Here is a 14,484-nt window from a genome sequence, read left to right as displayed (position 1 = left end):
GGGGGGAGAAGGGGTGAAAATTAAGATGGAACAGAGGTGGAGAAAAAGGAGGCTATATCAGGTGAGGAGCAGCAGTCTCCCTCCTCTGGAAAAAGAGGAAACGTTTTTGCTTCTTTTTCAGGCACTGATCCGGCACTTTTTTTCTCTAGGATGAGGGTTTTCAACTCATCGATTGTTTCTGCATTTTGTGTGTCAAGTTTCTTGCATCTTTTCTCCACTTCTGCAAATTTTGCTTCTTTTTCATCAAGCTTTTCTTTCCTTAGATGTTGCCTCTTGTATTAGCTTTGCCTTGTGCATTTCTGTATTTCTCTGTTGTGCATTTCTTCTAACTGCTGACTTCTCCTTTGGATTTCTTGAAACATACACTGCAGGTTTTCATGCGATTTTTCTTCTTGTTGCTTTTGAGCCTGTATTTCAGTGTTTTGGGACTTCAAGTTGTTAGAAAGTTCCTCAAGTTGTCTGTTTTTTCTCAGCATTTCAATGATCTTACTCTGCATCTCTGAGCATTGTTTTTCCAGTTTGTCCTTTTTTTCTTCCAGTTCAGTTGCTTTGTACTTCATGTTATTATAAAATTCTTGTATTTTTTGATTTTTCCTCTCAAAGTCCTGGAGAAGAGGAAGTTTTTCTTCTTTCTGTGTTATATTCTATTGCTCTTTATCTTGAAGAAACTCTTTATTTTGTTTCATCAAGCGTTATTTAGAGTATTTTTCTTCCGTGTCTTCAAGCTTGCGGTCCATTTCTTTCTGTTTTATGTCATGTTGCGTTTTCTCTTGAAGCAACTCTTGATTTTTGTGCAGGGTTTTTACCAAGGCTTACCTACACCCCACTGTATTTTCTCTCCATGTTTTGGAGTTCACACTGCATCTCTCTCTGTTTTATGTTCTGTTGTTTCTTCTCTTGGAGGATTTCTTCATCAAGCTTTCCTTGGAGCTCCTGGAGCTTTTTGTCTATGTCTTGGAGATCTCATTGTTTCTCGCCAATAATACCTTCCTTTTCTTAAAGGTTGGTCGGACAGTTTTTTTAATTCAGCGCTCTTTCTCTCATTTTCTTCCATGAGGAACATAATCTTCTCTCTGTTCATGAGATTTTCATTCTGCATTTCTTCCAAGCGCTACTTGTTCACCCCAGGGAAGAGAGCTGAGGTAAGCTTGTCTTTTTGGATCTTCTCTCTGAGACATGCTGGAGTCTGGATACAGTGACTTTGAAAAGGATCCGAATGTTTCAGAATGCTTCTCTGGCAAACGATTGAATGCTGCGAATAATGGACTAAAAGTTGTTGCTTCTTACTTCACCGAAAGCCAATATTGTTCCGTTGTCATTCACGCCACAGCTTAGGGTCGCAATGTATTTGTTTTCCAGATGTTAACGTATTAATCGTGTTTTAGTAATACGTGAACATCTGTTATAGTTACATGTTTTGGGGCATATGTAACTTCAGTTTAAGTGTTTTTCTTCTACACTGTCTGGACGTGTAACCTTGACAATACACAATGCAAGGTGCTGCAGTCAAGTGGCATGATTCATTATTGAAGAATGTCATAAATGGTTTAAAACTATTTTCTTATCAGTTTTTGACATTTTTCATTAAACGATTATCAAATTTAACTTAATATTTGAGTGTTTCTTAGTTTTAGACTAGCTGGTTAGTCTTCTTTTTTCCCCCTTGTTTAGTAGACTAAGAAATTAATTACCAGGAACATCCCTAGTGTGCAGATGTTTTGGGTTTTTTTTTTAACTGAGTGGAGATCTTGCCATTGAGAAACTGATACTGTGAACCTGAGCCACCACTAGGCAGAGGTGGGAAGTAACGAAGTACAAATACTTCATTACTGTCCTTAATCTCTGTATGCACACAGAAATGCTTTTAATAGGCGAGAGAATGATTAAGGTGATACTGGAAATCAAATCAATCTCATTCTGATTTACTGCTGTATTCCTGTTTGCACCCAAACCTTAAAAATATGAGGCCAGCTATGATGGGTTTGGTGGTTCTATGACGATACAGAAACCCAGATTTCTCCTGACACTCTGCTAGTGTACGTGTAGGAGGAATATTGACACAATGTTGACAGCACATAGAATTAGGATATAATGTAAACACAGAATTCCACAGAATTTCTTCATGTAACTATTGTTTTCAGTTGGTACACTGACCTCAGTGAACGCTATTACGATATAACAAACCCCAAGAAGTCATTAAGGTGAAGAGATTTGTGGTCATTTCTGTTACCTGTTACCAGTGTTACTAGTGTTTTCATGATTACAAAATTTTAGCCAGTACTTAAAGGCACCACACTAGCGGGCTTCCACAGTGAAAAAACAGCAAAGCAAGAGTGGTGCTCTGCCAGTGCTGTTTCTGAAGGTAATGGGCAGAGGGCATGAAAAATGTGCTGATTGTGGGCTCTTTTGAATATTTGCCACTTAGGTGATTTAACTAGGAAAGGTCTGATTTGATTTTATAAATGCTGCACACAGCTTGATTCCCAGCCAAGTCAGACACTTGTTGCCCACTTCTTTTTTACAGGGTCTTTAAGTAGGGCTGTTTCATTGTAGTTAAGCCTTAATGCTGCTATTTTTGCAAATTAGTTTCATAAGGTGAAACGCCGTTGTAATTTTGGTTTAAAAATAAAGTTTAGTATTATCATGAAACATGGGAGGGGGACTTATGTCTACATTTACATATTTAACTTTGCTTACGTTTCTTTGAGCTTACCATACAGTTTCATTGTTTATAGTGCTTTGTTATTGTTCTACAATTTAGAAAATAGTTTCTTAAAAATAGATGTCTTTATTTTTTTTGCATGTGAAGTTGACAATGTAAGTGGGAAGCTATGTAATGACTGAACACACAACATGATAGATACATACATCCATTTTTCTTCCAGTTCAGGGTCACAGGGTTGCTGCATCCTATTCCAGCTCTCAGAGGGCAAGAGAATGGAGTACATCCTGTAAAGGTTGCCAGTCTAACACTGAGACCTACACAATCATTTATGTTCACATTCACACCTACCACCAACTTCAAAACACCCGTTAACCTAACATGTATGTCTATGGACTGCAGGAGGAAGCCCGAATAATCGGAGTACAAACTCCACGCAAAAATAACCAGTGGATTCAAACTTGGAACCTTCTTTCTTCAAGGTGACAGTACTAATCACTGTGCCACCTGCATGATAGATGTGAGAGAAAACAAGAGCTTGTATGAAATGGTGAATGAGACATGCTGTATAAAGCGCTTGTATAAAGTATAAAATGCTGCCAAGAACCATCCATTTACCAAAGAAATGTCCAATTAAACTCCCCCAAAATGGGTTTAGTTTTTATTTATAATTATCTTCTCTTCTCTTTCTGTCTGTAAGCTTGAAAAGGTTTTACATTGATTCTAAACAAACTTTGTAGGGGTGTAGAGTGTGGTCATGTTAAATTTTTGTAAATTTGCCTTATATCCACTGAGCATTTCAAGGTTAACTTAATGATTTATTGGTTGAAAATTGGCAAGTAAAATTTAGAATAACTTACAAACTATGATTCTTTCAAGTGTGGTGTGTACTGTACATAGAGAAAGTACTATATAAAGATTCAAAATATGTTTCATACACTTACACCCATAATAAGATGACTGTCTAGACTTGTAGTTTGAGACTGTAATGTTTACTTGCAGCAAACATGTTATCGTTGGTTTTCCTCGGTGGCTCATTAAGATAAATACGAGCCTCCATCAGCTGTCAGACGCTGTTGTTCTGAGTCACTCATCAGGAACTCTGAGCTCACTGGAATTTCATTTTCCGAAGTGACTCCACATCCATGAGACATGTGATGGCATGCTTATGACAACATTCTGACACACTTTCCATGAAGACCTGTTATTTTGAAGTCCACATTTGGGAGAAAACAAAACAAAGCGTTCCGTGTGAGCTGTTGTTAAGTTCACAGTCAGGAGAAATCTTCTCACCAAAAACAGTCATTTCCTAAAGGGTACAATGCAGTGTGAAGAACACAAAGCCTTTGTTGATATTTGCCACAGTGGTCTTCATTTACCGCTCCCTGGAGCCTATTCTAAAAACACAAATGTTTTCCATTGATTTCCAAACACTAGAGCATGTTAAACTCCATTTTGATTTTGATTTTGTTGTCGAGTTATAACAATTTTCCAATTTCAACACTTGTTTCCAGCAGGGAAGCATGGCCAAATAATCTGCTGGTTTAATTTTGCACATTTTTCACATCTGGGGATTTTCGAGTACATGTGTTTGGTACCCTCTCCCCTGTCTGGTTTCAGTTGCCAGCACTTGCTTTGTGGAGGCACCGCCAAATCAACAACAGAAACTCCTGACAAGGCAGAGTGAGCTGAAGGGCAGGTAGAGGTCGGCACGCACAGCCTCGGCCACTGAAATCCCAGGGGATTTTTCTACCATTTGGAGTGTATTTGTGTGGAAAGATAAAGTGCTCGCATATGAAAAAAACAATGAGAGACTTTTCCAGCCAAGTCATGATATCAGAGGCTCACACGTCAGGAAATTGACGCTAACAGCTCTGCAGCACTATATGTATGTGTTGAGGTGCTGGCCCACCTAACCCTGAACTTACAGTATACACATACTGCAGATTTGCATACCAGAACATTAAGAAAAGGCACAGCCCCACTAAAATTCAATATTTGAGAGTTTTTTGTCTTTAAGGCTTTCTTTTTTAAAAAATATATGAATAATGTTTGTGTGTTACTAGCTGTCAGCTTTCACTTATTAAAATGAATGATTGAATTTACAAAAATGCATTAGAAGCAATATACATGGCCCCAAAACGCTTAAAAGTAGACCTTAAATGGCTTTTGAGGTCTGCATATGTACTCGAATATGTACTCAAAATGCCCTAAACCCTGGTTTCATACAGTTTTTTTCTCCTTAAGGTCTTATGATGTCATTGAGAGTGGATATTCTTCATTGTACACATGGGTGGAGTTTCTGGGTGAGCGCACAGAAGCATATAAATAATCATTCGTTTTGAATTTTTCAATCATGCAAAGCTACTTACATGCAATCAAACAAGCATGATAAGCATGGTAACTCCATTTATCATGACTGCAGCAACATGGTACCGGCCCCCAACCAGTCATGACAGATGGATGACCCGTCCTTAAGCTTTGTTGTGCTGGATGTTTGTTTGTGTTAAAAGGGAGTTTTTCCTTCCCACTGTCACCAAGTGCTTGCTGGGGGGGGGGGGGGGGTTCTTTATTATTGTAGCATCTTTACCTAACAATATAAAGCGCCTTGAGGCAACTGTTGTTATTATAATGAACTTTTTTTTTCCCTCTTGGGGGCGTAGTACATCGAGCTGCAAAAACAACAGTCGCCTATCATCACTTGACAGTTGTTGCTGAACCTGTTAGTAAGTGATTACTCTGTTTTACACATATTGCAGACACAAAGCAACATAATTATCCCAGTGCAATGTTTTTCATGGAAACCCAGTCAGTGCTTAACTGTCATCACTAAATAGAATCAGATGCCAGTTCTTTGTTGGGTCTTTGAAATATTTTGTTTTTCAGTTATAAATATAAAATGTGTATTACTGCAGCTTAACATCTGTCAATATGCAGATTACACGGTACAATGATTTTGCACACTGCTGTTGAATCTGTGCATATCCTTACTGATAAACCATCTAGAAGGAGGCCCTGGATCCTGCATAATCCTCCTCTTTCTTTCTCTTCCTGCATCCTTCTTTAACATGAGTGCACGCAATGTCTAATACACAGTGACACACACATAAAAAGATACATCTGCTCACCGACTGCCACACTCACTTCCCTGATGACTCCATTTCCTGGATTAGGGAGACTCAATTATTTTGACTTTTCTTTCATGCATTTTATTGCAGCATTTTGTCATCGTGCTGACATTTTTATTTTACTGTGCTTGTCCTTGTCATCTTGTGTTCACTCACTGTAATTTGTTGCTTCTCCACTCCAACGCATTCTAGAGAATGCAGTTTAATTCCTACTGGTTTTTGGCCCATTCAAACTCTATGCTATCATCTGGAGGAAAATATCTACTATGTGAAAAAAGTGGTCTCATCTTATGCAGTTTGACTAGAGAATAGTGTGGGGTTGTTTTTTTTTTTTGGTTTTTTTTTTACAAAGCAGACAGCAGCCAGCTGAGGTGTTTATCAGCCTGTGCCTGTTGCTCCCCTTCTTTTATTTATACTGCACAAAAACAGCAGTCACCAGGACATCCATTATCGCCAGTAGTGTGTGAAGCACTGAAAGACACAAGAGAAAACAAAGAAAGCAAACACAGAGAAACAAGACACCCGGATCTGGATGCAGGATGGGAACACTGTGCATCTGTGTGTACACAGAGCTGCCAGCGAGGCAACAAAAATGCAGATGTGTGTCAAAGAAGCGGAACGGTTGTGGACCAAATTTTGACAATTGTGACGATACCTCACATAGAAAAGTATATTTTTATACACATGAAATTCAAAGACTGAAATGAGTGACCATCTGTGGAGATTTTAAATGGTAAGTATGCTTGAATAAAATGACTCATATTTAATTTTTGAACCTCTAAAATCATCCACCTCACTTAAAGAAACAGTCTCTTTTTTTAGAAATTATTTTCTTGATGCATCTGTCATATCAAAAAGTTGTCTCTGAAAATAGCAGGCCAGTGGGGTAAAGAATAGTTTTCAAAATTCTCAAGCAATAAAACCTGCCTCAAGAAACAGATCGATGTGAAAGTAGCGAAACACACACACACACACAACAAAGAACCACACTAAGTAAACGCCACTCTGCTGACTTTCAATGAAGGACTCGCTGTTCCAATCCAGAAGAGAAACTGCAGCAGCAGTTTTACATTAGAGATGTAAAACTCTTGATGTGTGCCATCTGCAGGTAAGGAAGGCAACAGCTGCAGGATTTTGACAGCTGTGCCACCTACAGACGGCTGCTGGCTGTTTTTGTCACAAGGCTGAACAACAGAAATCTAAACATGAGTAGTTGCAATTCACTGAGGCCAGTAAATGATTTTTCAGTGTAGAAGTGTAGCTGTTTCCCCAGAAGAATGTATCTTGGTAATTGCCTGAAAAGCCTTAGTTTAATCTCAACTTCAGTGCTTTTAATAATGCAAAATAAATAATAACAGATCCAGTCTCCAGGTTGAAAGAATTAATTGAATTTGACAGTTTTGTACCTTTTGGTATTTGAGGCTTTATTTCAGGTTTCATCTGTGAGGTCTGAGTCGTCACTTTAAGTTTAACCCAAACTTTTTTGGGGAAAACAGGACATTTTTTGAGGGTCAAGAATGTCTTCTTGATCATTTGGAAAGTTAGAATAACAAATGATCAAGAAGCACTCCGAGAGCACAAACCTCCGACATGGCAGCTCACTTACCTTTAAGGAAATATCACAGTGTTTTCTCTGTATTCATTTTGTTTTCTTTGAGCTTTTTAAAAATAATTTAAGAAATGTTAGTGCAGTAAAAAAAAGTGCAAGCAGTTGTTGTTTGCCCTGTTGAAACCCATTTTTATATACCTGACATAATTTTGACTATAATTATTTTTCATGTGGATTTATGTGGACATAACACACGTGTAGCATTCATTTCACTGTTTGGTAAACTTTGTTTAAAAGTTTACATGAAAGCTAAGTGGAAAACGTTTTTGATCAAAGGTTTATGTTTTCCAAAATAAAAAATAGTCAGGAACATTGTACATGTATTTAAATATTTGTATTGTAACTGTTTGAATGTATTTAAACAGTTTTAACCATTCTTACTGTAATGAACATAACAAAGTGATAATAAAATGATATTTAGAACACCTGTATGTAATTCTCTATATGCAGTCAATACAAACAATGGCAGTAAGAAACATAGTTTTGAATAGCTCTATATAGCGTTATTATCACTTTGACTTATCTATTGACCTTGAAGGAGAGGTCAGAAGTCAAATGTGACATGATATTTTAAATCTTTATGTGATACTTTCTATATGTTAACAATTGTAAGAATATTAGTTTCTCAGCTCAGTTTTAAGGCTTTTTGTTCATTTTCGACTACTAAATCATTAAGTTGACCTCGAAGACCTTGGTGGATCTGAGGCAAATTTGAATGGATTGTTAACATGACCCCATTCTGAACCCCTGCAAAGTTGGACCAAAATTCATTCAAAACCTTTTGTGCTGTTGTGTTTACAGACGTAATGACAGAAGGCACGCCAGCAAATGCTAACAGAAAAACATAACCTCCACCATGGAGGTTAAAAATTATCCGTATCTAATTGCCTGAAGGTAGCGCAAGAGTTCAAATTGTTGTAACAACAGATGCAAAGTACCCTTGACTGGAGGAGGAAACATATTTAGGGTATATTGAAGCTGCTAGGGCCCTCCTGAAAGATAGCTTGCCCAGTGATCACCTTGTCTCACAGTGAGCATTGTTTTGTGGAGAATCTGTTTCCTGTCCAGCTTTCTCTGACACTTATTCTGGTGCTTCTGGGACTATTTTGTAGTTTTGTTTTAAATCTTCAACTTGCTCATTCACTCTGGTGAAACTGCTAAACTCGGTTAATGTGTTCAAAATAGCAACGCTAATATCAACACTTGAGCGCTTATCTGATTTCTTTCTGACTCAACACAAAGGCATGCCATCACAGGAACATAACAGTATTACTTTGTGATTGTTTGAGCATCATATTACATCATTTGTCACCGTGAAGGAATTCTGAAGTAAGTCATGGCCACTCTAACCTGTGTTTTTTCAAAAATGCCAGAGAACCTGGTTTGGCTTTAAGTCCTCAGTAAACAGAGCTTTCAGACAGAAAGATAAATGTGCACAGAAACTATCAGCCTTTATCTGCCCGCTCCCTTCTTTGCTCTCTCTTCTTGTAATGGGTAACCAAAGCTTTCATGGATTCGAGGATGAGCCTTGGGGTCTGTGCCCTCGTCTAGATTGCGTCAACAATTGTTGGCAGAACAGCAAAAACCTCAGGTGGCAAAGAGATTCACGGGAATGTTCAGAAGCACTCTTGATACGCCAGATAAACACACACAAACACACAGTTCAGCCATACACTTTTTTTGGCACCGTTCTCACTATTGTGTCTTATGTAAATGTGGGCTGAATAATGCATGGCTCTGCTCCATACGAGGGTTTGTAACTTGTGGAACAGCCCGCAGGCCTGGCAGAGCCTCACCCATCCTGTGTGGACTTCCTAAATGTTAAAAACATCACCTGGAAAACCAAATTTGGAGCTTCACTTTTAGACTCCAACAACACAGAAAAAAGTAAAGTCACTGTTCTGTTAATTTCAGTCTTTCCAGCGTTCAGCTGCTGAAAATGTGGATGTTCTGGCAGTATTAGTGAAAACATGTAAATGCAAAGTTTACAGTCAGTTTAATGAAAAAAGTCATACAATCATCACAGTTAATTGTGCTTTCTTTGCTGTCTGTGTTATATAAGTCATAGTTAACTTTTTTGTTTTGTTTTTTTTAACCTTTCTGCAAATCATGATCATCACCCGATGACTCATGAAATGTGTTCCCTTCACCGAGGCTGTTAAATGTGGTCAAAACCTATAAATTTGTCTTTCTCTGTCAAAAAAGACAAAAAAAGGTTTTCTCCTTAGAAAGAAATCTGCCTGAAGTGAAAAGGTCAATATTTCTGAAACAATTTCACTATAAGTGTGAATTCTCTCCACTATGCTGCTCATATTTCCATTCGAGTTATGAGAAATTATCCAGTCAGTTTCTTCAGAAGACTTGTCGATGCCTACTGGACCATCTGGGACATTTTCAGCGTTGCTCTGTCTCCCTCTGGCGGAGTTCAGATGGCATCTTCAAGCTGGCTGTAGAGCAGAAAGCATATTAAGCTTATCATAATTGTCTTTTTTAGCTGATCTAGTATCCATTTTCTCCGTAGCATATGTCCGAATTTAAAAGGATATGCAAAAATGTGTAAAAATTGTCATATAAATTCTACAAACAAATAAGTTAATTTACATGAAAATATTGGCTTGTAGCTTCCTTTTACATCTGCATGTGTGTTTGTGTGTCAGACCCAGGGCTCAAATGTAGGAATCTTAAGGCAGCACAGCTGAGTCAAAAAGTCTTCCTGAGCAGCACAACACATGACAGACAGGCAGTAAATACAGGCATTCTGGCAGAAGACAAGGAGAGACTATCATTACCTTTTTATAAGGAAAAAGAGCCACAAAAAAAAAAAAATCCCAATTAACATATGCACTGTATGTTGCAGGTTACAGTAAAACACACACACACACACACACACACAATCATTAATTAGTGTGCCCCTCATCTGCATTGATCATTGCACTAATATGCCCCATGGACAGGCTTAACTTCCGGATGTCATCCAGTGGGGTGGCTCCCACTCTTCAATCACTGCTGCCTGGAGTTGCTGCTGAGTCTGTGGAGGAGAAGCTCTGTCACTCAAGCGATTCTACATGTTGCAGGGCAGGCAACATGCCTGGTTGCCTGCCCTGCCACGACCATTTCAATGGCACGATCCCAGTAAGGTTGCCCCAGTTGTGGCATTCAATAACAGTCAGGCGTGACCTAATCCCAAATGTTGGTTATTATTATAAAAGCACATATTTTCCCACGCAACTAGTTTTTCTAATAAAGAAAAGCTCTTTCAAAGTTAGGGCAAAAATACAGGTATCATTAGTTATTACTGATACATGACATATAATGATACACATGATATAAAAGGATACTGGGAAAGCCTGGAATAAATGTAAAAAACAATGACTTTAATATATCTCTAAAGGCCTTTACTGAAAAAAAAATTGTATTGATTGAGTTAGCTGTAGGATAAACATCAAAATAATTCAGTTCAGTTTAATTTATACTGCATAATATAACAGCAGCAATCACCTCAAGGATCAGTAAGTTACATGATAGGGTGGGGCAAGGTCTCACAATGGGCTCACTTGAAACCTTGGCTGATGGAGATCCACACTGGTTTTCACACCTTGGCTCATGTGATTAGGCACATGATCAATAGTGGGTCCACGACCCTCTTAGGAATGCTCCCAATAGGTCTTAAAAATCTGACACGCTCTACCATTTGCCCTTAGATCTGAAGGAGCTTTTCGGATGAGAAGTGAAATATCTTCAAGAAACTTAAAGAACTACAGTCACTTTTCTCTCCAAGCTCCTTAGTTTACCATGACCTGGATGACTGAGAACCTTCACAGACATCACATACTTAAATGTGAGGCTTTATGGACAAGAGCTCACCTTTTTAATAAGACAACACTTCTAGTGATCCTGGTCAATCAGAGGCCTTTCCATCAGCTGGGTCAGTGCAGGATCTCACAAAAACCAGACTAGATTGGATTAAAGGGTAATTTGTTCTGTTTTCCCTTTGACAGCATTGAAAACTGGCGAACACATAAGAGAGACTAATGCAGTCTTAGTGCCTAAAAATCATGCTGAGCACTACTGTCACTACTGTAACCATCACCTTCTCAAACACCAGTGGATTAGTTGGTTTTGCAAGTTGGAAAAATCATGATGATAATAATAATAAAAATTTAAAATAAATAAATAACCCTAAAACATTGCAGTAAAGTATTGTAAATGTCATTTTGTGCTACGGGGACTGAATATTTGACCGAAAAAATGAACTTCCTTGTTTTGTATCCAGCAGGGAATTTTGTTGCATTTCATTACCTCTCTCTCTCTCTCTCTCTCTCTCTCTCTCTCTCTCGCCCCATTCATTTCCTGTTAAAAATTAAGCCAGAGTCTAGTTCCTTAAAAGTTGTGAAATGTGCATGCCTTTCTGTTTATTTGCCTTGCACAAACAGCTGTTCCCTTTTGTATGCAGGTCCAAACAAATTAAAGCTCTGCAGATACCTTAATCTAATTTTAGACTCAGGCCTAACATTGGCCTAAAACTGGGTTCTCTTTTGAGTTAAATCAACAGCAAGTCATAGAAAAAACAACAACAACAACAACATCAACAAGAAAACCCTTTTGCCGTGATGTTACCAGCTTCACCACATGAGGGCAGCAGACCTACATCATTTCTTTGTGTCCACATAGCCTTGTGTCTCAAAGAGATGACTAATGACCATACTGGATGTCCAGATATGGTCATCTAGTTGCGGAAGTAAGCACCAAATATACATGCCATTACAGGAAAGAGACTATTTTGAGTTACAGATTAATGTTTCAGAGGAGGCTGGAAGCTAATAAAAAACAACAACAAGAAGTCACGTTATAAATATGCTGTTGTCGGTTTTAAACGGCGAGCCCTTGAATGTGAATAACATGAATAACTGATGCATTCACGTGACTCTTAAAAAACGTGACAGGGGTCTGCAGCACATCTTGTAGCCGTCATCAATTAGTAACCATGGTGTCTATGTGTGCTATGTCACGTACCAGAAGACGGTTGAAGAAGGCAATGTCCCCTAGTGGTTAAATTTAAACACGACATCTAAATTCAGCTCCAGCTTGAACCATCTGTCTGTATCGTCTGGGTGTTGTTCAGACGCACTAATCCACATAAATGGGCTATATACTGCCATGGATCACTGTTTACCACATAGCTTCATGTCTGACTATGCAATACTTCACACTTACTTAAGGAGGTGGATCTTAGGGAGAAAATAATAGGGAGAAAGATAATAACAGTAAGCATTTCTTCTATTACTGTTTTCATCCATGCACTTAAATTGGTGGTGAACCACTCCTTATGTTGCGCTCTCTGGAGCCAGTTGAAGGGCCCAGAAAGGACCTTTTAGTTGATTTTGTTGATCGGTGAGTGAGACAAAGAGTATTCTCCCTGGCGCATTCAATTTCAATATTGAACAAAAGGGTTGTGAAATAATTTGAATCACAAACAGCAAGTTTAAAAGGGAACATGTGTCTCAAAGAGAGAGTATAGATGAACCAAACACCTCATCTTATTACACAGACAGCCTGGATCGCGTAATCCATGTAATGGGCAGGACAAACAGACTTGTTGCGTTTTGTATTTCATGCACTCTGTCTGTATGAGGTGGTGTCAGACACAATAGCTGCTGGTAGGTTGCATCATCAGCTAATTGTGACCCAGGAGATACCCTTCTCTGGCAGGCGAGTAAGAGGGGGCAACCGAATGTTTGTGTGTGTGTGTGTGTGTGTGTGTGTGTGTGTGTGTGTGTGTGTGTGTGTGTGTGTGTGTTTGACTGAAAGCCCACTGCCTCTGCTGTTGCTTCTGCTTCCACCACTGCTGCAATCACCTGCAATCCTTTCAGCGCCTCGCCACTCCTGCCGGTTGCCTGGAGACGGGGTCGCCTAGGCCACTGAGCTAATGGTACTGGGAGCAGATGAGGAGGAGAAAGATGGAGACAGAGATACAAAGAGAGGGGAGTGGGTTAAAGAAGAAAATGGGAAGGAAGGAAGGGATCAACGAAGGAGAAGCTACTATATTCCCGGAATGGTGAAGTGATGAGCTTCATTTGGCCCTCATCACTGTCTGTCTTCTTGTAGTGCCCTTGAGCAGGACATAGAATCCTTGGTTGGTTATTCAGTGTTAAGCCAGTCAAGTCATGTCTGACTGTAAAATCAGACAGGCAGGCTAAAGGAAATTAGAGGGACAGATGTACCTCCCCCACCTTCACCACCCTGTATGCAAACACCAAAAAAAAAGAGAAAACCCCATAGATGTGAAAATTTGTTTTCCAGCTTACAGACGACGTTATCAGGCCAGCCTCTGAGAACAAAAGCAAAGCATCCAGAAAATGTACTCTCTTAACAAAATTCATTCCACAGCCTTGCACTCTGAATAACAAGCGTGTTTTGATGTCTGTAAAGAACATACACGCAAGGACGGTCTGAGCACATCGTGTGAAAGACTTTCACATGTTTTTAGGGCTAAAAGAATAAATTTAATAGCAGATCATATTTAGATGAAAGGCCGTCACAAGCAGTACAGAGTTCTTGTTCCCATAAAAGCTCTGTGTGTCTGTCTGGGTTGTTTGAATTTCTGATAAATTGATTTCATACTCTTTTCAGATTTTTAGACTGAGTTAAAATTAAGTTCTGGCTTGAACTATTTTTGGTGCGGTTAAATGTATGAAATAACCCAAGTTAGTGATATTAAAGTGAACTCCACTCAAGGGTGGGTGCAAGACTGAAGCAGATGGTGAATAACATACACAACATGCTGCAAGGGGAGGAGGTGGTGGGAGATCAGCAGTAGGCTTACCGCTGCGTTGACACAGCAACAATGTCAGTGATTGCTCACCTTTGCACCATGGTGTGTGCACATGTGGGAGGGGACGGGGTGGGGAGACCTGCTAATTGATTTCATCCCTCAGGAAAGTCATTTCATCATACTTTGTGTTTTTAACCCTCATCTTACGACAGCCTTACGGCAGCCACTCTGCACGGAGACTCACGTCCCAGTGGGAAATTATTAGCTCCTGTGTGCATGTGTGTGGTAACATGTAAGGGAAAACACATGAGAA

This window comes from Pundamilia nyererei, unplaced genomic scaffold, assembly GCF_000239375.1.
Source record: "Pundamilia nyererei isolate P.nyererei 1_Seehausen unplaced genomic scaffold, PunNye1.0 scaffold00043, whole genome shotgun sequence".
In the NCBI taxonomy this organism is placed as follows: domain Eukaryota; kingdom Metazoa; phylum Chordata; class Actinopteri; order Cichliformes; family Cichlidae; genus Pundamilia; species Pundamilia nyererei.
This window is presented reverse-complemented; position numbering follows the sequence as displayed.